The 26,877-nt window shown below is 39.2% G+C and overlaps 1 protein-coding gene and 1 long non-coding RNA gene across 4 annotated transcripts in view; one reads left to right on the forward strand and one right to left on the reverse strand.

Moving 5' to 3' along the window:
• The window catches only part of WNT7B (Wnt family member 7B), a 131,272-nt gene that overhangs the window by 70,355 nt on the left and 34,040 nt on the right, over nt 1-26,877 (forward strand). The window lies entirely within an intron of this gene.
• Nucleotides 18,640-26,877, reverse strand: part of LOC122463857 — a 146,725-nt gene continuing 138,487 nt past the window's right edge. For both annotated transcript variants that reach the window (XR_006287506.1, XR_006287517.1), the window contains exons 3-4: nt 25,761-25,838; nt 18,640-18,943 (exon numbers count right to left, since the gene is read on the reverse strand). This is a non-coding gene — a long non-coding RNA (uncharacterized LOC122463857). The remainder of the gene's footprint in view (nt 18,944-25,760; nt 25,839-26,877) is intronic.

Genomic DNA, 26,877 nt, shown 5'->3' on the forward strand with positions numbered 1-26,877 from the left:
GTTTTATCCTTAACATTAATTGCACCAGAATGACATCAAGCCACCTAATTACACAGGCACTTCCTTGCTGCTGCCTACTGAGGAGAGAGAAATGGCTGAACCTCTTCAAATGCTAGTGGTTTGGGGGTTTTAATGTTTAAGGGGAAGCTTTTCTGCTACCTCACTGACATCTGTTGTTCAATGGTGAAATCATGATACACTGTTGATAGTGAAGCTGCCCGTGACTCAACACCTGTAGAATTTCTTCAGTATCAATTCTATTTTATTTATTAGATTAGTCATATTTTGCTTACCCTTTGCCAAGCCAGAGGCAGTAGGAGTCAGACTATGCCAATGCCAACATGTGTTTACTTAATTCCTTTGTTCTGGCTGAACCAGGAGTATCTGGTTGTTGAGCCCTATCAATCTATTTACTTGTGCTTTGGAACTTAAACTGGGGTGTGGACATGTGATGGTTTTGCAACTTGGGGCTTGAATTAAGAAATTAATGGTAATAGCGCACATAGGGGCAGCTGCAGCATTCAGAAGCCCAACTGATAAAGCCCTGAGGGTTCCCAATTTATCAACCCTCCCCACCCTCTGCCATGGCAAGTAGTCAGATGCTGTTGCTCAATACAGATTTTCTAGAAACGTATATGTGCCAAGTACAATAAGTGCTGCACTGAAAAAGAGCTGTGTGTTTATGCTCTCAGGCCTTGATTCACCAAAGCATTTTAAGCATGTGCTTGACTTTAAGCGTGTGAGTAGTCCTGATGATGTCAATGAGATAACTCATGTTCTTAAAGATAAACACATGCTCAAATGCTTTTGCTGGACTGGAGCATCAGTGTTTAGTCTTTGGTGAAAGTGCTTCTAGCCCTGTGTAATTTTGCTCCTAGTAGTTGAAGACTGGGAAAAGGTATGAGACCTTAAATCTCCAGTTTTGAGCAACTTTTGGTTTGTCATTTTGCTTTGTTCTTTGCTAATCGCCATAGTTTTTTCTGTTCAGCACAGCTGAAAACTGCACTTTAAAAAACCTACTTCTTTTCAAGGGTAATACTAATGATTTTAGGGTAATGTGATATGGTTAAGATATGTCTGGATGGCTTCTGTAAGGAAAAAAACATGCCTCTCTAGTCTGCTAGAATTCTTTGTGTATGTCAACAAAACAGTGGCTAAAGAACCACTAGCTGTCAAAATTTATCTGAAGTCAGAATTTAAAGTCCCTCATGAGACTTTGTGGCCATGGTTAGAGAGTGGATCAGAAATGTGTAAGAGAGACAGTAAGAATGGATGGCAAAAAGTTAACAGTGGGATGCCACAAAGACCAGTGTTTTTAACAGTAATTAAGGATCGCGGGAAAGAGGTGAGCAGTGAGGTGGAACTTTTGCAGATGACATGTTATTTAGCAAAGGTAGATCTAAATGGACAATATGCCTGGCAAATGCTAACCAGGCCTCCCTGCCCTAATGTAAACAGACAGTTTATCTAAGCCAGTGGTTCTCAACCAGGGGTACCCATACCCCTGGGGATATGCAGAGATCTTCCAGAGGGTACATCAGCTCAGCTAGATATTTGCCCAGTTTTACAACAGGCTACGTAAAAAGCACTAGTAAAGTCAGTACAAGCTATAATTCCATACAGACAATGACTTGTTTACACTGCTCTATATATACTATACACTGAAATGTAAGTACAATATTTATACTCCAATTGATTTTTATAATGATATAGTAAATATGAGAAAGTAAGCAATTTTTCAGTAATAGTGTGCTATGACTCTTCTGTATTTTTATGCTTGATTTTGTAAGTAAGTAGTTTTTAAGTGAGGTGAAATGTGGGGCTACGCAAGACAAATCAGACTCCTGAAAGGGGTACAGTAGTCTGGAAAGGTTAAAAGCCACTGATCTAAGCCCAATGCTCACTACTGAGCTGGACGTCTCTTTCTCCCGCCAAGCTGGCCAACCAGCTCCATTCCATCCTGCTCACTCTGGGGCCACACACATCAGAGGTGTGATTGTAGCATATGTAGACATATCTGAGCTAGCTTTCATCTGGCTAGCTCGGGTACCAATAGCAGCAAAGCTGTGACAGCATGTATGGCGGCACTGGGTTGTGCAAGACCGCCTTGGACCTGAGTACATACTCAGGCAATCAGCCTGTATGGAAGTCCGTTCTGCCGCACCTTCACTGCTATTGTTACCAGAGCTAGCTTGGTACATCTACATGTTCTGCCATCACACCTCTGATTGCAGTGTGGACATACCCTGGGTGAGGTCCTTCAACCCTCCTTTCCTGCCAGTTGGCTGATACTGCAGCTACTTCTAGTCCATATGTCCCCTCCCAGCTCAGTTTCAGCCCAACACAGGTCGGGAGAGAGAAAAACATTGTTCCTCCCCCCTTGATGGGGGTGGGGTAGGGAGGTAGTTCAATAGGAAGGAGAAAAGTCACTCCCCTCTACTTGGGGTGAAGGAAGAAGATACCTGAGGGTGCACTACACCTCAGTTGGGCAGATGACAGAATATTAGGTCATCTCCCTTGATTTGGGGTTGGATATCATGTGCCCTTATCCCCTGGCTTAGAGGGAGAATATTGTAGATGGCCCTTGTTTGCAGAGTTTGTGGCAGATTGTGTGTGTGTGTGAGAGAGAGAGAGAGAATGTATGGCAGGGTAGGCACATATAAGCACATATGCATGCCTGGTGGAGTGTGGAGGTATATATCTTGCAAAGTGTGTGTGTATTGTGTGGCAAAGTGTGGGTATAAATGAGTGGTAACATGAATGGAAAGGCGTTAGAGATAGAATAGACTAGAGGAGTGTTATTAGGAGACTGACTAAGAAAGTCAAGAAAGAAACAGGGGAGGAGTTTGGGAGTGGGGCACAGAGATAAAGGAATGAAGGGGGGTAGTGAGTGGGGAAGGGAGAGACTTAAGAAGGAATGAGAGACAGAGGAAGATTAAGAGAATAGAGGGAGAAAAGGGGAAACTGATAAAACATGGAGAAAGAGGGAGAGAGCAGAGAAATCATAAATGGAGCATGAAAGCGAAGAGATGGAACAACTCGTGGCTGAAGCAATAGAATGAAGATGGAACAATGAAAAGGAAAGGAAGGGGCACACAAGGATGTACAATAAAAGTAAAAGCAAGAAGAAAAAAAATCTGAAAATGGCTTAAGAAGGCTCCAGATGTGATCCAGGGAATTATAAACTGGTAAGCCTTACATCTGAAGCTAGTAAATTAGTTGAAATAATAATTACAAACAAAATAACAACACACCTGGAAAATCATTATAAAATAGGGTTTAACCAGCATGGTTTCTGTAAAGGAAAGTTGTGACTCACAAATTGCTTAGAATTCTTTGAATGTATTGTAAAATGGTGAACAGAGGAGAAGAGGTTGACATAATTTATTTATGTGGGTGAGGTAATATCTTTTATTGTACCAACTTCTGTTGGTGAGAGAGACAAGCTTTCAAGCTCCACAGAGCTCTTCTTCATCCACCTTGTCTCTCTCCCCTATCCTGGGACCAACACATCTAAATAAATTGTTTGTAGTGTTGTTGTAGACTTTGCAAAGGCCTTTGATAAGGTCCTACACAAGAGGCTACTAAAGAAACTAACAGGTTTCAGTGGTAGTTGTGTTAGTCTGTATCAGCAAAAAGAACGAGGAGTACTTGTGACACCTTAGAGACTAACATATTTATTTGGGCATAAGCTTTCGTGGGCTAAAACCCACTTCATCAGATGCATGGAGTGGAAAATACAGTAGGAAGATATATATATACACACAGAGAACATGAAAAGATAGGGGTTGCCATACCAACTCTAACGAGGCATATCAATTAAGGTGGGCTATTATCAGCAGGAGAAAAAAAAACTTTAGTGATATCACTACAAAAGTTTATTTTCCTCCTGCTGATAATAGCCCACAAGTACTCCTTGTTTTTTTGTTTTTTTGTTTTTAAAGAAACTAAGTAGTCATCGGGTGAGAGGCAAAGTATTGCCATGGAGCAAAAACTAGCTAACAGACAAAAGCAAAGAGTAGGATTAAATGGTCAGTTTTTATCATGGCAAAATGTTAACAGTGGGGGTGCTTAAAGGTTCTGTACTAGGTCCCATGTTGTTTAATATATTTATTGATCATCTGGAAATGGGGCGAGTAGTGAGGTAGCAAAATTTTGAAGATGACACAAAGTTATTTAGGTTAGTCAGGGCCAGACAAGAATACGAGCAACTTCATAGAGATCTAAACGAGCAAGATGAATGGGCAACATGATGGCAAATGAAATTCAATGTCAATAAATGCAAAGTAATGCACATTGGAAGGAAACATTCAAACTACTCATACACCTTTGAGAAAGGAACCTGGGTATCACCGTAGACATCTTAACAAAGACCTTGGCTGAATGTGCAGCTGGAGGCAAAAAAGGCAAACATGGTACTAGGATGCAGAAGGAATGGGATGGTGAATAATATGGAAAACATAATGCCTTTCTATAAATCAATGGTGCAGTCTCATCAGGCCAACTGTGTGCAGTACAGGTCACCCCATCTCAAAAAAGGATTTGCAGAACTAGAGGGGATTTGGAGAAAAGTGATGAAAATGATCAAAGGCATGGTAAAACTTTTATATAAAGAGAAATCGAAAGGATTGGGCTTGTATATCATAGAAACTAGATGACTAAGACAGGACGTGATGAAAGTACATAAAATAATAAATGCTCTAGAGCTTCTGTTCTCCCTGTCTCATAACACAAGAACAAGGACAATGAATGAAACTAAGGAGCTGGGAAATTCTAAACTAATAAAAGGAAATACTTTTCAAAGAGCATGTAGTTGAACTGTGATACTCATTGCCCCAAGAAGCTGTTGAGACCAAGAACTTCACAAGATTAAAAAAGGGATTGGGTATTTATTTGACTATCAAGAATAACCAGAGCTATCATAATAAATGATAACAAAAATTTAGAAGGGATATAAAACCTCATGTGTCAAAGCTTAAGACAATCTCTATTAGAGACCAGGATGAAGCATAATGTGGGGGAGAGATTATCCCACATCAAACTATTACAGGGCTCTTCCTCTGGCCACTGCTGGAGACTAGATGGACCTTGGATCTGATCCAGTATAGCAATTTCTATGTAGCTGAAAATTTAAACTTTTTTATGTGTGAATATTGATTAATACATTGTTCTTTAGGAAACTTTCTGAGACTGGAAAATGTGTTAATAGTGCCACTTAGTCCTGCGGGAATTCTGAGTCACTGTGCAAGTGCAGAATTCATGTCCCCTGCAGATTTCTTTGCTTCCTCACAGAAAAATTACTTCTAGCAGAGAAGCAAAGGGAAGCTCAAGAGTGGTCATGTGCCCTACCCTGGCAGTGCAGGCAGGTTGGTTTGGGCACCTGGAGCAGCCAGTAGAGGCGTAAATCACCACCGGGAGGGGGGTGAATGTGTGAGAGAGAGACACTGTCCCTCTCACTCGCTATTGCAGCATGCTCGGCGCGGAGGGGTAGGGCTTCGGGGTGTTTCTGAGGAAGTAGGTGTGGGGTAGGCTCTGTCCCTTCAGGCAGAGCAGAATGTAGCAGCCTGCCTGCTTACTGAATTATTCCCACTGTCTTTGTGAATTCCCTCAGGAGTATAAAATACATGTAAAAGTTTTAAGGATCCTTTACGTTGCCAGAGTGGTGTAAAAGACAGTATGGCTCTATAAATGCTTATACTGCTTTAGTGATTAGAACTGGTCTACATTTTTGGACTGAAAATATTTCTTATCAAAATGTACTCAGTGAGCTGTTTGCTACTGACCTTTCTGGAGATGGTCAGTAGCAATATAAATTGGGAGTTTGATTCCCCTGCCCTCACTTGCTCTTCAGTTACCTGTGTTGTAACCCTGAGCATTTGGCTGCATATATTTGTTGACTAATAACTCGAAATAAAGGGTTAAACCTAGCTACATTACTATTAGGCAAGAGGGTTTGCTCTCCACTCCCATTCTCTATCCATTGTATTGTAGTTTAAATAAATTACTGACATAATTGAAACCAGAGTGATTACATTGCATTATTTTGACAAATAAAATATGCAGAATTTTGTGGAATTTTAAAATATTGTGGACACAATTTTTTATTTTTTGGTGCAGAATTTTTAATTTGTTGGCACAGAATTCCCCCAGGAGTAGCCACTGTATCTTCTTTGACTTTCACCTCAGGATTAAAATTTAGGGATGAGATTTTAAAAGAGGTGCTGGAGGCAAAATAGCTTTAAAATTAAAGATATTAAAATTAATGGATGATATGTGGTTAAATCTCTTGCATGGCTTTGGAAAGCTCAGCGTGGGCACTCAGTTTCTGTATATTTTATTTCTGTTCCTTGCAATTTTATGAAACTCTTACTGAAACTCTCTCTTACTGTTTGTTTGTACAATGTCTGGGACAATCCTGATCTCAGTTAGGGACAGGAGACACTAGTGTAATACAAATAAGGTGGTGTGGCTATGACCGGTTCAGTCACAAAGACCCCCTTGGGACTGTCACCTGGTGTGCTGAGACTACCTCTGTCATAAACATACAGCTAAGGGTAGCATAAAATCCCTCCTTTACCTATAAGGGGTTAAAAAGCTCAAAAAACCTGGTTGGCACCTGACCACAAGGACCAATAAGGGAAGAAGATCCTTTCAAATCTGTGGGGGGAGGTTGTTTTTTTTGTTCTCTCTTTGTTGGGCTCTCTTGGGACAGAGAGAGGGACCAGGCAGGAAAAAAACCTTTCCTAAAACCCTACCTGAAATAAGCATCTAAGATTACAAAAACTGTAAGTAAAGCAAGGAAATGCGTTAGATTATCCAATGGGATCCAAACCCCTAATAAATCCGTTTTACTCTGTACAAAGCTTATACAGGGTAAACTCATAAATTGTCCACCCTCTATAACACAGATAGAGAGATATGCACAACTGTTTGCCCCCCCCAGATATTAATTACTTACTCTGGGTTCAATAATACAAAAAAAAGTGATTTTATTAAGTATAAAAAGTAGGATTTAAGTGGTTCAAAGTAATAATAGACAGAACAAAGTAAGTTACCAAGCAAAATGAAACAAAACATGCAACTCTAAGTCTAATACATTAAGAAACCGCATACAGGTAAATCTCACCCTTAGAGATGTCCCAGTAAGCTTCTTTCACAGACTGAACTCCTTCCTAGTCTGGGTCTAGCAATCACTCACACCCATGTAGTTACTGTCCTTTGTTCCAGTTTCTTTCAGGCATCTCTTATGGATGGAGAGGCCACCTGTTAAGCCAGCTGAAGACAAAATGGAGGGGTTTCCAAGGCCTTTTATAGTCTCTCTCTTGTGGGCGGAAACCCCTTTGTTCTCCTGTCCAAATCACAGCAACAAGATGGAGTTTGTAGCCACCTGGGCAAGTCACACGTCCATGAATGATTCAGCTTTTTGCAGGCCGACACCATTGTTTACATGTTAATTTGAACGTTCCCAGGAAAGTTCAGATGTAGATTGGCGTCTCCCAAAGTCCATTGTCAGTTAAGTGTTTCTTGATTGGGCACTTACTGAGAATAGTCCTCTCCTCCAGAAGCTGACCAAATGCTTCACTGAGGCTACTTAGAATCAAACACATTGAGATACAAGTACATAGCCAATATTCATAACTTAAAACAAAAAAATGATACACACATACAGACAGCATAATCGTAACCAGCAAACTACAACCTTTCCATAGACACCCCACTTGACCTCCTCTGTACAAGACCTGGTGCAACCATAGGACCCTGGTTGCAACAATGATCTATAAAGTCAGAGTTCATGTCAATAGCGTCACGGTGGTGCATGCAGAGAAATTGATATTTTATTGTCTGCCTTTAAACAGAGTATCCGTGCTTTGTTTTGAAAGAGATGTTAAAATCTCTTCATTGGTGTTTTTAGTGCTATACCTCTCACCCTGAAGCTCACTTAACACTGTTTGCAGACTTTGGCAAAAGGGAGGTGCAGACAGAACCCAAAGCCATGAATTCAAGTTTTTAACTCAAATTCTGGGCAGTCACTAAACATTTGGTGGAGACAGATATTTCTTCCCAGACTTTACTGCCAAACACAGGTGGGAGGAAAAGAGCAAGCACCTTCCGGAATCTTGTCAGTGCCACCTTTTTGGTGACTGGCAAGAATCCTCTTCTTTATTTCCATGGATGGGTTTGACATCCCTTTTCATATTCACTATTTGAGAACTTGCAGATGAGTATGACTGAATGCCAATGAAGTTTTACTATGAATAAGGGAGCTGTACAAGTCTTTTAATTGTGAATTATGTAGCCATTTTCATTGGAAAATTTCTATACAAATGAGAAAAATGTCTTAATATCCTAATTATTCTGCTTAAGGATGAACAGATGTCGCGGCAGTCTTTGGTTAAAGCTATGTAAAATCCAGAAAAAAATGGTCGGATTTTTGGACCAAACCTTGGGCCATATTTGCCAAAACGTACATTAGCTCTGTGAACTTTTCACTGAACCTGGGTGGTTTCAAGCACTTCTTAACTGACTGATGTGGAATATGGTGGGGTTTCTTATGGTTTAACACAAACTCAGACGAAACTTGGCAGTTTTGCTTTGAGATTTCAGGTTTATTTGAAACCAAAACATAAGGCTAAATGGGAGGAGTGTCAAACTACATGAATTATAACCGATGAAAAAGGTCCATATGACCCCTGCAAACTGGACCAGATGAGTTTCACCAAGGCCTGTAAAGAATTCCATGTTGTTCATGTATTTATTTATATTATTAGAGTAGCAACTAGAGGCCCTACTGTGCCAGATGCTAAACAAAAAATATGGCTAGGTACAGAAACTTGTATGCGTCCCAGGTAATATAACTTTAAATGAGGGACACAGAAATACCAGGCCAGATCCTTGGGTCTGATTGAGCTCCCTATGGGGTTGCAGAATCAGGGCTGTTCTAATTTATGCCTGGCTGCAAAGACACCCAACAGGTTTCTCCAGCAGCTGGGGATCATTGGCGTGCCAGTGCGCTCCTGACATGCCTCTCCTTTGGCCATGCTCCGGCATGACGCATGTACCAGGGAAGGCCAGAAAGTTGTGGCACAGAGCCAACTTTGGAAGCTTAAGACACCTGGGGATTCTACAATGCAGCTGGCTAGGCTGGCTCCACCACTCTTTTTCACTGATGTATAGCATGAAATCACTGAAATATCAGGGCCAGGATCTGGTCAATTGCATTAAGAACATTGCAAACAGTTTATACAAAGGGAAAAATGATGTGTAATTCAACATAATTGTTGTGTATTCAACTGAGGCATTCAGATTTGAATGGATCTGTTACTGCAGTTAGGGACAAATGACAAAGTGACCCAGTCTGGTAGCAGAAGCAATGAATTTAGCAAGGGTGATCCATGGGGATGAATTAGCAAAGTAATTGCATAGTTTTTGTATACTTATAGCTGTGACCTTCTCCAAAGCCATGATCCTCCAGCCAATATCTCATGCCCTGACACACCCACTTTACTCGACGCACCTCCTACTCTGCTCAACATCCTCCCCCTGGACTCGTCCACATGCAAATCAAGCTTCGCTGAATCCCCTCCCTCCCATTCTCACAACAATGGCTGCATCTGACCCCCTTTTGGGCTGCTATCACCTTACCCACTGCTTGAAGGCTGATGTTCCGATCTTTCTTACTGCCTCCTGCTATACATCACCACCTTTTTGTGCCAATTGATTCAGGAATGATCCAATTAGCTATTTTTAGACAGTGAATTATTCATTGATTGGTATTATTCAGAACTATGAATGCCTCCTTATTTGAGACCTATCCCCAAAAGAACCCCATCCCACCCAAACCTATTTCAAGGAAAAGCCTCTTGCCCCAAAGGTTAACAAACCGTGGCTCTATCAGATCATTGGTGGAAGGGAACTCCAGACTAGAAGACTCATTTGCCACAACGGTGCATGGCCATAGAGGCAATGTCTCACGAAGCTAGGATCTAAACAAGAGCAGATTTTATAGATCATTAACAACACCTGGAAGTAAAAGAGGAAGCCAGGGCAGCCTCTGCAGCATGGAGTCAGAGTAAATGGCAAAACTGAGATTTACTGTAGTTCTTTGAAAGAAGATTATGCAAGCTAATGCTTTGTGTATTGACCATTCCCTCTGAAACTCTAAGTATTACATGGCTCATAAATTACTTCTCTTATCAGGGCTAAATCCAGGGCAAAAATGAGGGCTGGAAGATGAAAGTGTCTGTGGAGGGTGTAGCTGACAAGATGTCAGAATTGATCTGCAGATGACCCCTGTGCCAGACCTGGAAAATGATTGGCTTTAGAATTGTTCATCTGACTGTATTTCACATCTCTGAATATATTTCAAGGAAACCCTTTGAGATTTGGGGGAGGGGGGGGGAAACTAACTCAAATGATTGAGACAGCCACCTAATGGTTGTAAAGAATCAGCAAATTACAGGGCATTTGGAAGGCTTTTTACATCTATTAACTTTTGTGGATTTGTGAATCTCTGACATCTTGAAAGAATGCCTGTGAGATGACATTAAGCTTCTCTGCAGTGTGTGGTTTAAGAGAATAATAATGTCTGCAGTGTTTAGAATCCCCCACACCCCTATGCACGCACACATCACTCACCCATCTTCTGCCATACCCTAAAAATAAATATATAAAAGGAAACGCTCTAGGATTTTAAGGACCAAGTAATCCGGGCCCGGATTTTATTGCCGACCAATGTTGCCAGATGAACCAAATCTTGTAAGCCACTTGGGCAAAAATGGGTACAAAGCAATGCAGAATATTAGCATATATACAGTAGATATTTAAGAAGATGACCACAATTACAAATTGTGGGTGAGGGGAGAAAGGGGAAGAAGCGCTGCACTGAAGAGACCAGTAAGAAAAATGGGGGCTGTGTGGACTCAGTGTGATTAAATCCACACTGGATCTCAGAAAAAGTTTAGGAAAAAAACTGTTTTGGGTACACTGGTCTCCAAAGAGAATACAGAAAGTGGGCTCAAGATGTGTCAACAAAGAGCTGGTAGTGTGGGGAAATGAATGGCATGTTATCACACATGTTGTAGGAGTGCCAGCCAGTGAGTTATTTTTGGATGCAAGCCATAGATAAGCTTGATTTAATTCTGGATTCAGGCCTGCAGATGGATTTTGTAATCTTTACTCTTGGCTATGATGGGAGTTTAACTGACATGCCAAACGTTCATAAAAACTCCTACCAAGAGCGTTGGAAGTAGTCAATGGTATTATTTTCCACAAAGAAATCCATTGCCTAGACACATGCAGCCAGTACAATGGTGCTCTCAAAGAGCTAGCCAATATGAAAACCATGCCTTTTCATAAAAGTGGAAGACTTCCAATATATGAGGACAGTCAGCACTGATAGAAATGTATTACAATCACACTTGTATTACAGTGCTATCAGCAAATCACTAAATGAGGAACTGTAAATGAATCCAAATAGTTTGACCTAACGTGTTCAAACGTCTACCTTTCTGTTTTCCTTTCCTTTCCTGGTACCATTTCTTTCTCTCTGTTTCAGTCTCATTTTTATTTTCTTATTTACATGGTTATTTATGTGTTCATTATACTTTATACACGTTAATATGTCAGATTAATTGTATGTTTATTGTAAGAAAATCTATCTTTATGTATTTGTGTTTAAGCCAATAAAACAAGTAATGTAAATAGTGGATTCTCTGTAACTTGAAGTCTTTAAGTCATGATCTGAGGACTTCAGTAACTCAGCCAGAGGTTATGGGTCTATCACAGGAATGGGTGGGTGAAGTTCTGTGGCCTGCAGTGTGCAGGAGATCAGACTAGAGTATCATGATGGTCCTTTCTGGCTTTAAAGTCCATAAAGGACATGGGGAGAAAAAAAGAATCAGAGAGCTGGAAACAAATTGGAGGGGAAAATGAGCAGTAATTAGATAATTTTTAATGTAATACAGAGTAGGACAGACTTTACCAAAAGAAAGAGAAGAATCATCTTTAACATAGAGGTAGGCGCGATAATGATGTAGGCATTTGTCAGTCATTTGGGGATTGGATTGAACTTTGGTCTGCAACATTGATCTGGATCTTTTCTTATCTTCAGATGAGTGGGAGTCCAACCTATTAGCATTCAAGCAAACCATCAGTAAGGAACTTGGTCTCAACAATCTGAACTTGACATCTGAATTGGTAATATCAAGTAGCTCCCATAGTTCACCTCAAGAGGTGTCTTCTTAAGAAATCACATACATTTCAACTCTATGATATCTGCAAAACTATAATATTTGAAATGTCAGCATAAAAGCATGCAGCGCATATTCATTCAATTTAAATCTCCGCTAATTCATAGCGTCCAGAAAACAACATGGTGCCAGCCTCAATCAAATCTTCAACCCGAGTTCATGGTTATCTTAACGGCAGCTAGATACTGGGGGCCATTGTACAAAAATTGATGTTTACCATGGTATTTGCAGTATTTTGTTTAGTTCAAATAGAAAATAGCATAAATAACATGACAAATTTAACAGCTGTGGGTGAAAAAATTCTAGTTCTTAATGGACTCCAGTCTATATACTACAAGATACATAATTCTGGAACTCTGGCATAATTTTAGTGAGAATGTTTACAGAGAAGTCCTTCTTTTAATTAGACAATCAAAAAATAGTGAGACCCCACTTATAACAGAGACACCACTTATAACAGAGACAGGCAGACTGGGTTGACTGTTGAATAGAAACAGAAATAAAAGTTGGGGTGACTCTCAGTGTCATCATTTTGCAGGAAAAACATAAAGTTGTCTTTAGTACTCACTGCAATGTCTTCTACTGATGGCTCAAAAAAACGCACTTCTTTCCCTAATCAACATTTCTGCTCTGGGCGCAGAAACAAAGGCAGATGATGAATAAGGATCAATTGTGTTTGCAGTATATTACTGGGACATATGATTTCAACCATGTAAAGGCAGGCACCTTCCATAGGACTGTCCCTTTGGACTCCTAAAAAGCAGTAGAAAGTATGTCAGACCAAAGAGGGACTTTCCCACCCAAAAGAACAGTGAACCCACTGCTTTATTTTAATTGCTCAAGTAATAGTAAATCGGTGTAAAGCGGGCCAGCTGCAAACTTTAAGCCTTCTCGTAAGCATAAAGACTCTCCTTAGAGTGTAATTTAAGACCACCAAGGAAAACTAGACTGTGTGTAAAAGATAAGATAAAAGAGGAGGCTACTCCTGTTTATGATTTATATGGTCTTGGAGGGAGTTTAAGAGGAGACACAAACAATCCACCCTTTCTGGCAGAAAAAGATGGGTATTCTTTCACGGAAGCAGCTGAACGACAAGGTACCTAAACTTTAGTAATAAGATAGACCACTTGGAAGTAGTTGTCATTTGAAAGGTTCTAGGACATGTAAGGAAAAGCATCCCTTATCTTTTACCACTGAGAAATAATTATTCTGCCATAATGAGAGTGATAGGCTCAGGCTTCTTAAATTTTGGAAGATTTTCTTCTTTTTTAATACTTTGAAACAGATTGTTATTTAAGCATTTAGTCACAAACATCACAATAAATTAAGGTAATTTTTCACAGAGACTATTTAGAGGAGAGAGTAAGTGTTCAATATAGGATTTTAAAACCGTAAAGGCACATGTCCAGGTGGATGATCCAATAGTTGGAGATACTGTCTAGCAAACAGAAGTGAAGATTATTGGATTGTGTTTCTAGCTCTGCCACCTAGTCACCCTGTGGCTTTGGGCAAATCACATTCCAAATTTTTGAAGGGTGTCCACTAATTGTGGGTGCTTCACATTTCAACTTGAGACTCCTATCCCCAGATTTTCCCCACAGGCTGAGTACCCCCACCTCCAAATGAAGTTTAATGGGAGCTGCAGTGCTCAGCATTTCTGAAAATCAGACCCCATGAATCTGAAATTGGGTACCCCAAAACTGAGGATTCACAATTTAGTGAATCTTTTTTGAAAATGTGAGTATTAATCTCTTTGTGCTTCAGTTTACCAATCTGTAAAATGACAACCTCAAGGTGTTAGTGAGGCTGGATTAATATTTATGAAATACTTTGAGATCCATGAGTGAAAAGGGATTATTGAAATTCTCAGTATCACTTTTAAGAAGTGATTCACTATTAGTAAAGTTTTGGCTGACTTTATTAGAAACTGTGCTCATCTGGCTTCATTCATATCATCGTCTTTTCCTCTCTCTCTCTCTCTTCTCCTCCTTCCCTCCTATAATGGAATTCTCTATAGACCAATCATTTTCTCCTGATCCTTAAAATAAACATTTATTTTACGTTCCTTGCCTTCCTCTGCAATGAATTTTGGTAAGATACTAATAGCTATTTAAACTGAAATTCAATAGATTTTGTTTTCAAAGGTCACGAGTTGGAAGAAAAGTATAGATTGTCTTCAAAGAAAATTGCATTGACTTTCATTAAAACAGCTGCACATTTAGCTCTTTGGCAGAACTCTTGCTTTAAAAAAAAGAGATCCTGGTTCTAAACACAGTAGTAAATTGTTCATATAATTACTTAATAAGCATTGTATGAATTTCAGGCAACTAGAAAGTGGTAAAAGGTAGAGTTGAGCAACATTTGGAATATCCATCCCATGGAAAATTCAAAACATTAAATATTTGTTTTCATTCCACATCAGAACAAAAAGCTGAAATTTTGTTCAATGGAAAATTCTGCAAAATTTTTATTAGGAAATACTGAAACATTTCATTGTGACATTTTCGATCAAAACAAAACATTTTGGCATTCCTGACATTGAAATGTTTTATTTTGGTCTATTGGACTGACCCACAACATTTTGTATCTAGTCAGTTCAACATTAAATTGCCTTTTCCCATTATTGAGTTTTTCCTTGTGGAAGTTGTAGTTTGGCAGCCTGATGTCTCCATTCTCCCTATGGGCCAGGCTCCCTAGCCAGACTATATCTCAGATGATGCACCCAAAGTCATGTGACTTCCATGAGGCCTCACACAGCTCAGTCTGAGGGAAATCCGCTTTGCATTGTGGGTGATGTAGTGCTCCAAGGAGCCTAGTGTGTAGGAGAGAATGGAGGCTCAAACTACAACTCCCATAAGGAAATGTGCTAATAGGGCAATGCAGTTTAATGTTTTGTTGAATTGATTTGAAAGGAAAATTTCAATTTTCCAGCTACTGCATTTTTAGACTAGCTTTAGTGGAAGGTGTCTGGAAGCAGATCAGTGTTCTGTATAGAGAGGCATTATAGGCAGAGTTGGAAGCTGGCCTATAGTTAAGGTTTCCTGTCACCTCCCAGTGGAAGACCCTATCTCCAGTTGCATATAACTTTGCCAACTTTAACCATTCAGGATAAAAACTTTCTATTGCAGGGGTCTGCCTCAATCTGAATGAGGTAGGTGAAAAAATAATATGCAATTGTGTAATTAATGCATAAATACAAAGGGACTGAATTAATGTTGCATAGGCAACATTTCCTCTCTTTCCCGTACTTGACTTTGCCACTTTAATGTACATTTTAATCTAATTATACAATAAACAATATATATATAAATCTATATAAAATCATAGACACGTACAGCTGGAAGGGACCAAAAAGTCAGCAAGTGCTGCCCCCTGCGCTGAGGCAGGACCAAGTAAACATACACAGGTGTTTGTCCAACCTGTTCTGTAAAACCTCCAATGACGGAGATTCCCCAGTCTCCCTTGGAAGCCCATTCCAGAGCTCAACTGCCCTTATGATTAGATTTTTTCCCCCCAATATCTAACCTAAATCTCCCTTGCTGCAGATTAAGTCCATTGTGTCATGTCCTACCTTCAGTGGACATGGATAACAATGGATCCCTATCCTCTTTATAACAGCCCTTAACACATTTGAAGATTGTTATAAGGTACCCCCTCCGCCCAAGTCTTCTTTTCTCAAGACTAAACATGCCCAGCTTTTTTAACTTTTCTGCAGAGGTCATGTTTTCTAAATCTTTTATGATTTTTGTTGTTCTCCTCTGAACTCTCTCTCTGAACTCTGGCCCTAAAGTGTGGCACCCATAATTGGACACAGTACTCCAAGGCCAAAGAGAGTGGTACAATTACCTCCCATGTCTTACATACAGCACTTACATACAGCATACAGAATGGGGTTGGCGGTTTTTTGCAACAGGATCACATTGTGACTCATGTTCAGTTTGTGATCCACTATAATTCCCAGATCCTTTTCCGCAGTACTACCACCTAATCAGTTATTCCCCATTTTGTAGTTGTGCATTTCTTTTTCCCTTCCTAAGACCACTATATTGCACTTGTCTTCATTGAATCTCATCTTGTTGAATTCAGACCAATTCTCCAATTTCTCAAGGTTGTTTTGAATTCTAACCCTGTCCTCCGAAGTGCTTGCAACCCCACCCAACTTGGTGTCCTCTGCAAATTTTATAAGCATACTCTCCACTCTATTTTCCAAGTCATTAATGAGCATACTCTCCACTCTATTTTCCAAGTCATTAATGAAAATATTGAAAAGTACCAGACCTAGGACTGACCTATGCGGGCCCTCACTAGATACACTTTCCCAGTTTGACAGCAAACCATTGATAACTACTCTTTGAATACTATCTTTCAACCAGTTGAGCACCCTCCTTATAGTAATTTCGTCATGACTACATTTCTCTAGTTTGCTTATGAGAATGTCTTGTAGCACTGTGTCAAAAGCATTACTAAAATCAAGATATGTCACGTCTGCTGCTTCCTCTCTATCCACTAGGCCAGTAACCCTGTCAAAGAAGGAAATTAGGTTAGTTTGGCATGATTTATTCTCGACAAATACATGCTGGCTATTCCTTAGAACCCTATTATCCTCTAGGTGCTTACAAACTGATTGTTTAATAATTCGATCCAGTATCTTTCCAGGTATCAAAGGTAGGCTCACTGGTCTAGAATTCCCTGGGTCCTCTTTGTTCCCCTTTTTAAAGATAGGTACTATGTTTCCCTTCTCCAGTCCTCTGGGGCCTCACCCGTCTTCCAGGAGCTCTCAAAGATGATTGCTAACAGTTCCAAGATTGCTTGAGCTAGTTCCTTAAGTACTCTAGTTTGAATTTCATCAACTTAATCAATTTCTGCCAACTTCAATACATCTAACTTATCTAAATATTCTTTAACCTGCTCTTTCCCTGGCTTGTGTTCCTTTCCCCCTTGTTGTTAATATTAATTGTGTTAAGTATCTGGTCACCTTTAATGAGGAATGGAGCAAAATACACATTCAACACCTCAGCCTTCTTGGTGTCGTCAATTATTAGCTGTCCTTTGCTGCTAAGTAGAGGACCTACACTTTCCTTTGTCTTTCTCTTGATCCTAATGTAATTAAAGAACCTGTTCTTATTACCTTTTATGTTCCTTGCTAGTGTAACTCATTTTGTGCCTTAGCCTTTCTGATTTTGTGCCTACAGGCTTGTGCTATTATTTTGTTCTTTACCTCAGCAATTTGTCCATGTTTTCACTTTTTGTAGGATTCCTTGTTGATTTTCAGGTCATTGAAGAGCTCCTAATGTAGCCATATTGGCCCCTTCCTATTCTTCCTATATTTTCCTTGCACTGGCATGGTTTGTAGTTGTACCTTTAATATTGTTTCCTTGAGGAACTGCCAGGTCTCCTGAACTCCTATTTTCCTTAGATTTTTTTTCTCAGGGAATCTTAACTATCATTTCTCTGAGTTTGTCAAAGTCTTCTTTTTTGAAGTCCATTGTCCTTATTCAGCTTCTCTCACTCCTTTATTTTCTTATAATTATTAAATCTATCATTTCATGATCATTTTCACCCATATTGCCTTCCACCTTCAGATTCGCTACCAGTTCCTCCCTGTTGGTAAGAATCAACTCTAAAATGGCTGTCCCTCTGTTTTGTTCTGAAACAAAAATTTGTCCCCAATAGATTTCAAGAACTTATTGGAAATTCAGTGTTTTGCTGTATTACTTTGCCAACAGTTGTCTAGGTAAAGTCCACATTATTACCAGATTTGTGTTTTGGATATTCCTGTTATTTGTTCTACAAATGCCTCATCCACCTCCTCTTCCTGATTTGTTAGTCTATAGTAGACCTCTACCAAGACATCACCCCTCTTTTTTGCCTCCTTTATCTTTATCTAGAAATTCTGAACTGGTCTTCCTCCCACCTCCTTCTGTACCTCAGAACAAGTGTACAGACTCTTGATGTATAATGTAACACTTCTTCCCCTTTTACTCTGCCTGTCCTTCCGCAACAAGCTATACCTCTCTATATCAATATTCCAGTCCAGAGACGTATCCCACCAACTCTCTCTCTATGTAGGAATGGGGCTCAACCAAAACCCCATTGATGAAATACTGGCCCCAGTGAAGTCAATGGGAGTTGTGAACACCCCTGACTTTTGAGTGGGTCCAGAATATAAACGCAGATCTGAATTTCAGTCTGATTCCTAGCTCTAAACGTTGCAAAGTAGAAGGCTGAAATACGGATTTAGTTTCATATTTTCAGTCTGGGCAAAACTTAAAATAAAAAAAATCCCTCTAACAACATTAAATTTAATTTCTCTACAGAAATACATATTCACAGAGTCAGATGGTAACTGATGTTATTGTAAGAAAAACAATTTATGGTAAAATAAAAAGTAATGCAGGTAAATAATTAATACATGAATAAATTAAAATCTATGCATGTTTGGGGGATACTAATGATATTACAAATCAGTTAAGCTTTACTCTTGTGGTTTCTAGGTTGTCAAAATCTCTTCCCTAGAATTATAGATGATAGGTTTGATCATCCAGTCCAACCCTCTACATCAGGCAGGAAAGACTAAACATAGCATTATAACTCATAACTGCATGTGTTGCATCCTCCCTTTTCTTCTCTGTTGTTTCACATGTATCCTATTTGGTAAACCATACGTTCTTCAATCAAAGTGCACTAAGCAGGATCTAGAAATAGTATGAAAAACACAATGTAATGCAGCATAAATTTATACCCATGTTGCAGAATAGTAATACAATGCAAAAAAGTGCTACATATACACAAGACTCATCTTTTCAGCCACCTCTTTGTCTGACATAAGGCATTTTCTTTCCTTTCTTAAATAAAATAAGAGAAACAAAGAAAATGACTGCATCAGAGGTGTTTGTGTATATGCCTTGTGCATTTTGGTTTACGAACAAATGTTTTACCATTTTACCACAGGATCAGCTCACTGATCCATCCAGCCTGCTAGCCTGCCTGTAGCAATAGACACTTCTGTAGAATCCAAAAGAGTCCTCAAAATGAACTGACAAGTATGTTATTCTCTAATGAGGCAGAATTTCCTTCCTGAGCCCTGCACTTCCTTTTAGCTAACACTCTGTGTGGCTCTGCAGCATGAGATTCGATTACCCATACCTTTATTTTATTTCTGTTTTAATAATATACAGTATAGCCATCACCATGACATCCAAATTATTATCATTAGGGACATAAAGGAACAATAATCAAATCAAACTAAAAAAAAAAGAAGAGAGAATGAGAAGGCAGTGCCATAGAACACCTGAAAAGATAAGCCTTGCATTGCATTGCATTGCATTCTGAGACATGCACTGTGCTTTTAGGGTTGCTCTATCCTCTAAGGCCCCAATTCAGCAAAGCACTTGAAGTCCATCCCTGTTCAGCATATTTTTAATTTTAAGCACATGCTGAAATTCTTTGATCCATAGGAATATCTTGATGAACTGGAGTTTACAAATTAACAAATTTGGGAGGAGATTCTCAGCTGGTGGAAATTGTCAGTTTCTGCCCCGTACACTCTAACCAGAACTCAGAGTCTGACTCTGGTCAGAACTGACCTTAGCATTTGTGGGTGGGCCTGGGAAACAACTTTTAGTCTCTCTCAAATGCAGAGGCATCTTGAGGATTTGGGGATGGGTAAATAAGAGAATGCTTAGGGACAGAACTCCAACCAAATTTTAGGTAAAAGCTGTGTTTGGATGGGCAGGTTCTCTTTGGAAAACTGTTTGCACCCCAGAAACCCCATGAGTACACAGAGGGTAGGGAGGAGGAATCTCCAGCTATTCATACAAGAAATGCAGACTGGCTCTGAAATCAATTAATAATTTAAAAGAAATTGCCCTCAGGTTTAAAAGCTTTGGGCAATATAAACACAAAGTCAGGAACGCATTTTACCCATAGGCAATATTTTATAGCTATTCCTCTGCCTCCCTGCGACAGCAGGAAACCCTGCCCTCATCCAGCTGAACCTCCATCCCATTCAGGGGAGGTTTCCATGCAAGGTCGTGTTTGACAGGGTCAGCATTATCTTGTGGGTTCTGAGGGGAATGATGTCACAGAGAGTGGCGATCCTGCTTCTGCCGCAAAATTAAGGGGTTTCAAACCACTGAGGGAGAAAAAGTGGCGAGTTCTAAAAATCTCCCCCACCTTCTGTTTTTAATGTCCATATTTGACTGCTACCCATGAGGCTTTGCCACCTCTCCGTACGCTGTTCAAGGGGCTGATTTGGCCCTCAGATAAGGTTGTGCATAAACACTCCATATGCCAAACATGGACATTTTCCCTCAGTTAATGGTCTTGTCACCTACAGTAAGCATACACCTTCAGAGACCCAAAAATCACAAGAAAAGAAATCTTAAATCTGAAGGCTTTGTGACAAAGCATTAAATGCCACAACCCCGGAGCTAAGTGCAGATTAAAAATAGCAAAACAACCCACCACTGATATCTAAGAATTTAAAAGCAATTGGGAGTTCAAAATTAGCACCAGACTGAGCTCCTCTTTGGCAAGGGACTGACATACACTTCAACTGAAAGGGCAGCCACAGAACCCACCAACCAATAAAGTTGCTTCCCCCTGCTACTTGGTCTGAGTTGCAATCTAAATTAAATGTATTTGAAACATGAACCTGTCCATCAGTTATACTATACTGTTACATTTAATGTTGAGACTGTTTTCCATATTTACAATGGAAGCCTTTAAGCTGTTACAACTCAGGGTGAATTGAGAGAGAGAGAGAACTTCAGTAATGGTGAATGGCTATGGGACAGTTCAACAAATGGTAGTGATCAGTACAGGGCAATTGGGGAGGGGTATTTGGTAAGGGGGTTAGTTCAGGGCACTAACAGATGGTTAACTGGTGGGGAGTATTTAGAATCAGGACATTCATAGGCGTAGCATTGATGGGGAAGTCAGCATTGTGGAAGGTTACCAACACCAATAACCCAAGCAGAAATGTGTGGAACCTTGTGATAGGCGACTAATAGAAGTCATGGTGTTTACCTCAAATGTGTACTGGTTTTCTCTTCTCTATATATATCAGCATTTGTGGTAAATGAAGACCCCCCCCCACTCTTCTAAGGGTTATATTCCCCGATTAACACATTTTTAGATTTTCTGTAGCTATAACAAAGCAAGATCTTGCTTGTATTCCACATTGATTTGACCTAAATGTCATAATATAACTAGGACAACAACATGAACAAGACTTGGGCATGTACTAATTCCCCATCTTCCTTTTTTCCTAGTTTCTCAAGACAATTTAAAAAGATGTAGGCTATTAGCAATCTCCCCCCATAAACTATAAAAGACTAGGGAAGAAGAAAACATTGTGATGATTGGATTTTCTCAATTTCTTTGCAAAGACCTGCAATATTGCTTTATTTTTCATTAGTATGCTTTATAGAATTCCATAGAAAAAGAACTTGAAATAGTATTAGGGAATTATCTTTTAAACCATGATGTGACCAGTAGAGAAGAGTTTGAAGTAAAAGTTGCTTTTGGGTAAAGATCAACAGCATCATCAGTTTGATTAAAGGTTGATTAAACTTGCTCTGAATAAATAAAATAATTCTCCTCCCTCTCTGTCTCAATCTCTCACCCAAACTGAACTGATGTTCAATAAATTTTCCTACCTTTTCATTTTCACCTGCTCCTGCGCTTCCTGGTTCAATCTGGGGAAAGATCGTCTTATGGTTGAACCACAGACTGGGAAACCTGGGTTCAATTCCCAGCTCTGCCAGAGACTTCCTGTGCGACCGTGGGCAAGTCATCTCAGCTCTCTAAACAACAGTTTCCCCATCTTTCATATCAGATGATAATTCTAATCTAAGTGGGGAGCAGTGAGGCTTAATTTATGTTTGTAAAATGCTCTGACATTTGACATCGTCAAATGAAAGGTGTTGTATAAATGTAATGTCTTATTATCTGAACAGTTAGCAGGAGGGAAGAAATACCATGAAAGGGGTTGGGCTCATGAACTTTGTGCCCTGCCTGAGAGCAGGACTACTGTAAAATCCCATGAGAAAGCCTGGTCTAATGAGATTTCCAGCCTAGTTTCTGTAGGCAAGAAGTTTGTATACTCTGGATCAGTATCCATAAAGACAGAACTCTACTTCACAAAGTTTGCCTATTACTGGTATTTGTAAGGCATGTACAAAAAATAGAGGGATAGAACAAAGGCCACAGGGAAAGAAACTAGTGATTACTGTATACTCACTGTTCTATCTCTGTGCTGTCATTCTCTGAGTAACTCTTACTGTCCAAGAAATTCTTTTTCTAGCTACTGGTGCACAGTGACATTCTGACATTAGCAGTGAGGCTTGAACATTTTCTCTTCTTTTCCTTTCTGTCTCTGATTTACTTTTACTTCAGCACTTCAGTAATGCCGAAACCATGTTCCCTTCTCTTTTGTTTGCTTTTCTCTTGTCCACTGATCAACTGTGTTGCTTTATTACAGACACTGTAATATTAACTACAATATAAACAGAAGCTCTTAGCAGGAGAGTTTGCTGGGATTTCCCTGACCTATTACACAACAGGATTTTCCACAGCAACACTTTTGAATTTGTTTTCAGGGATTAGTGGCAATATTCCACATACTACTGACATAATGAGGCATAAGGGTCACACAAAAAAGGCCAGAAATTGGGTTTTTACAGGATCCCAGACATACTGCATTACCGGGGATGTACACTATAATATTGAAAGGCGACGGATTATGCCCAAAATTGAGAGCCAAGTAAGGCTGTCTGCAGGTCTTTACACAGCATGGATTATTTCCATGTGTACAGTACCTTGTACAAAGTTAAATTCAAAGTGATTGCCTTGAATGTTTTTTTATAGCATGTTGTCACTTTATGGTACACAGAGTAACATTACATCATGTGAGAGAATAAAACACAACTTGGTACAATGTAGCCTAATCCAGACTTTTCACGTGAAACATTTGTTTTGTTTTGGTTTTAAGACATTTGCCTTTCAAACTGGTTTGTTTTAATTAGAGATCAACCTGAACCACAAAAGATGGATTTGAACTTTCCCAGAGTTCAGTGGTGTTCAGATCTGGCTTTTGGTTTGGCCCATCATCGAGAGAGGGGTCAGCTGCAAAGTTCAGATCTGGAGACAAATGTCGCCAAAGTGCGGGGCTGTTGAGATTGTTTGGAGTTTTGATTCAGTGCCATCTCTAATTGTAATGGTGGTTTTTGGAATAGAGACACTTGCTAAAACTTTTTAAAAAATGGTTATTTAATCAGTGGCTGGAAGTTTGGTGTTAATATAAAACCAATTATTTAATTGTTAGTATATCACTGAAATGGACTGGGTGTACTATTTCTGGTGAGAGGTGGGGTCAAACCACAACGACTGGGTCCATGCCTCAAGTCTGAACACCCTGAAGTTCTAGGGTGTTTGCAGCTGAGGTTTGGTTAAAGCAAGCCTCATCTCCACTTCTGAGATATTCCTCCTGAAAACATCTGGTAATTCTATGCAGACTGGAGTATTATTTCCTCATCCTTCAAATGGTTTAATGCCTGGATTAAAGGAGTCTGAAGACTGTTAACTCATAACTTCTGTATCTACTTGTCTCTTGTCTTTTACTGAAATTGTAGAAGACAAGAGGGGCAGAGACCATCCTTTTGTTCTGTGTTTGTACAGCATCTAGTACAATGGGGCCCTAGTCCATGACAAGAACTCCTAGATATTGCCACAATAAATTAAAAAACGTATACAACTGATCTGAAACAATGACTGCATATGGGCATATTGGTCCACATAAAGTAAGAGGCAACCCAATCTGTTTTCATTAAGTTTGAAAATATTCAAACAACTGTTTTCTGAGTCCCCTCACTTTCTAGTCCAGTCAGGACCAAATACAGTACACTCCCATTTATCCAAATATCCTAGTTATCCAAATCCACAGTGTGTCCTCCATATAGATCTATGCTAGTTAACCACACCAAATAACTTCTCAATTACCCTCTTAGTGTGAATTAATGGCTCTGTACTTTTAATGCTTAATACTTGGTATTTATGAAAGTAAAAAACAACAACTTTGAGTTTATTAAAATACCAGAATTGTATTAAAGTCACCAGGGATATAATTTTCATACAATTCTGGTATTTTAATAACTCAAAGTTTTTTTTACTCTTTAATAAGTACAAAGTATTAAGCATTAGAAGTACAAAACAGTTGATTAGCACTAATAGATGCTAAGAGACTAACTGAGAAGCTATTAAGTGATTTAGGGCTTGTCTTCACTACCGGAGTAAGTCAATCTAAGTTACGCTTCTCCAGCTACATGAATAACGTAGTTGGAGTTGAAGTAGCATAGGTCGACTTACCCCGGTATCTTCACTGAGCTGCGTCAATGGGAGACGGTCTCCCATCTACTTACTTTACCCTGCTCAGGGAGCTGGAGTACTGGAGTTGACCGGAGAGCGCGCTACCATCGATTTAGTGGGTCTTCACTAGACTTGCTAAGTCAACACCTGCTGCAACAATTGCAGCAGCATCGATCTCCCCGGTAGCAAAGACAAGACCGAACGAACATAGGCCTACATGCAGTGAAACTGCTGCTCAAAATAGCACTTCCGTCTATCTGAACACCCAGTTATCTAAGTTTTGGATGTCCTCCAGGCCATTCAGATAAATGTGAGTGTACTGTACTGCAAAAAAAATTGCTCGTGAGATTTCCAGACCCATTTTGCAAACCAAGAGGACTGCATAAGCACCCAAACGTTTGTGTATTTATCCAAAATTCAGAACTTTTCAAAGTAATGAATGGTACATTTATTCTTTTAAACAGAGAAAATGGTATATTTATTTTTCTAAAGTGGGAAAACATTTCCACAAATATTTGTTCAAATTTGAAAGCAAATTTTGATTTGACCCTATTCAAAACCCTTTCTTGCTTGCTTTCCACAAAATTTGACTTAGTTACAATGAATTCTCAAGAGAAACAAATTTAAAGCTCAAATGTAAGGGCATTCACATTGTATGTTCATTTGTAAAATTTGCAAGTCATGCTGTGTTAGTTATATAAGCCATCCAACCAGGCAACAGAAACAATAGCATATAACTTATGTAACCAGTTGACTATTCACAGCACACTGTTAATGAAAAATCTGCAGAATTAGTCACTGAAGAAATCTGAGAATGATTTCAAACACCAACATCTGAGAATTTTGTGATACATTCATTATTTATAAAAGAAAAAAAAGCTAAATTCAAATATATTATTTGTTGCATATTCATCCATCACTACATGTGACATTCTAGAAAATAAGACCTGGTAACACCCTAAACAAATATCTGTCTCAGATAGCATGGGCTCAAAAAGATAAATATCCCTAAGTTATTCAGAATGAAATGCCATTTTATAATTCTTTAGAAGACTATATTAGAACCTCCTGATCACATCCTTTTACTGTAGGATTAGAGCTGAAATCCAGCGTGAGTTTTTACATTAAAAGTTTGGTACTTACCTCCCACCTAGTTCAGAAATTTCATGGCTGGGCAGACATAGTGTTTTTCTTTTCAGACACATTTATTCTTTTTCAGACCTAGGTGGAATAGAATAGAATTATAATATGACAAGCTAGGAAAATTTACTAAAATAAGTGTCACTGTGTGGAGCATAACCTTTTCATCCTAATTATTAAGACTAATAGAGGACCTTTCTGTTTTTAATCTAATATTTTCTATTTTCCAAAACAAAATATAATACAGGATAATGTAGAAATATTAAGATAGAATGGATGCTATCAGCATTTTGGGGCTAAATTCTCATTTGCACAGAGGTCCCTTTACACCACTGTAGCAATTAAATGTACACTCACTTTAAAGCTCCTTCACATTGTCAGACTGGATAAAGAGGTCTTATTGCAAATAAGAATCACTCATGTTTATCGCATACTGATATTTACCCATTCCTTATATACAAATAGGTAATACTCCAGATACTGCAGTAAATTTAACTACTGCCAGGAGTTAACTCAAAATTTCAATGACACCCAATTAAACATTTAAATTCTATAAACACAAAGTACTAGATTCTGAGCAGGTGCAAAAATCAGAACAGCTCTGACCCAAAATGAATTTTTCTACAACACCTACTGCTAACTACATGACACCAAAATGATATGTTCAATACACATACCTACAACAAATACAGTAATTATCTACCTCTGAGAAAATGGGCCATATGCCTCGAACAATTCTTCTTTGTTATGCTGGTTAATCCTAAAAGTTACCATTTCAATATATTAGCCAGATCTATAAAACCATCTTATCACTCTACATTCTCATTATATTACACCTTTGCTGTGCAGACCTCTGTTATGTAGTTTACACAGAGCAGATTTTTTTCCTTTACAGCATATGTAGAAAGGCATGACATTTCATCCAAAAATGTGTGCACTGTGGAAGAACCCTAAAGGAAATTGAAACAGTTCACATCTAGTGCTCAAAATCTCTAAACAGTTACGATGAATTTTAGTTCCAGCCTTCACCATTTCAACTGTTCTCAAATTTGTTCTACAGAATATTGGTTGGGTTGCATGACCCTCGCTAGTAGATTTCCAACAAGTTCCTAGCCTATAA

The sequence above is a fragment of the Chelonia mydas genome, chromosome 1 (assembly GCF_015237465.2).
Source record: "Chelonia mydas isolate rCheMyd1 chromosome 1, rCheMyd1.pri.v2, whole genome shotgun sequence".
In the NCBI taxonomy this organism is placed as follows: domain Eukaryota; kingdom Metazoa; phylum Chordata; order Testudines; family Cheloniidae; genus Chelonia; species Chelonia mydas.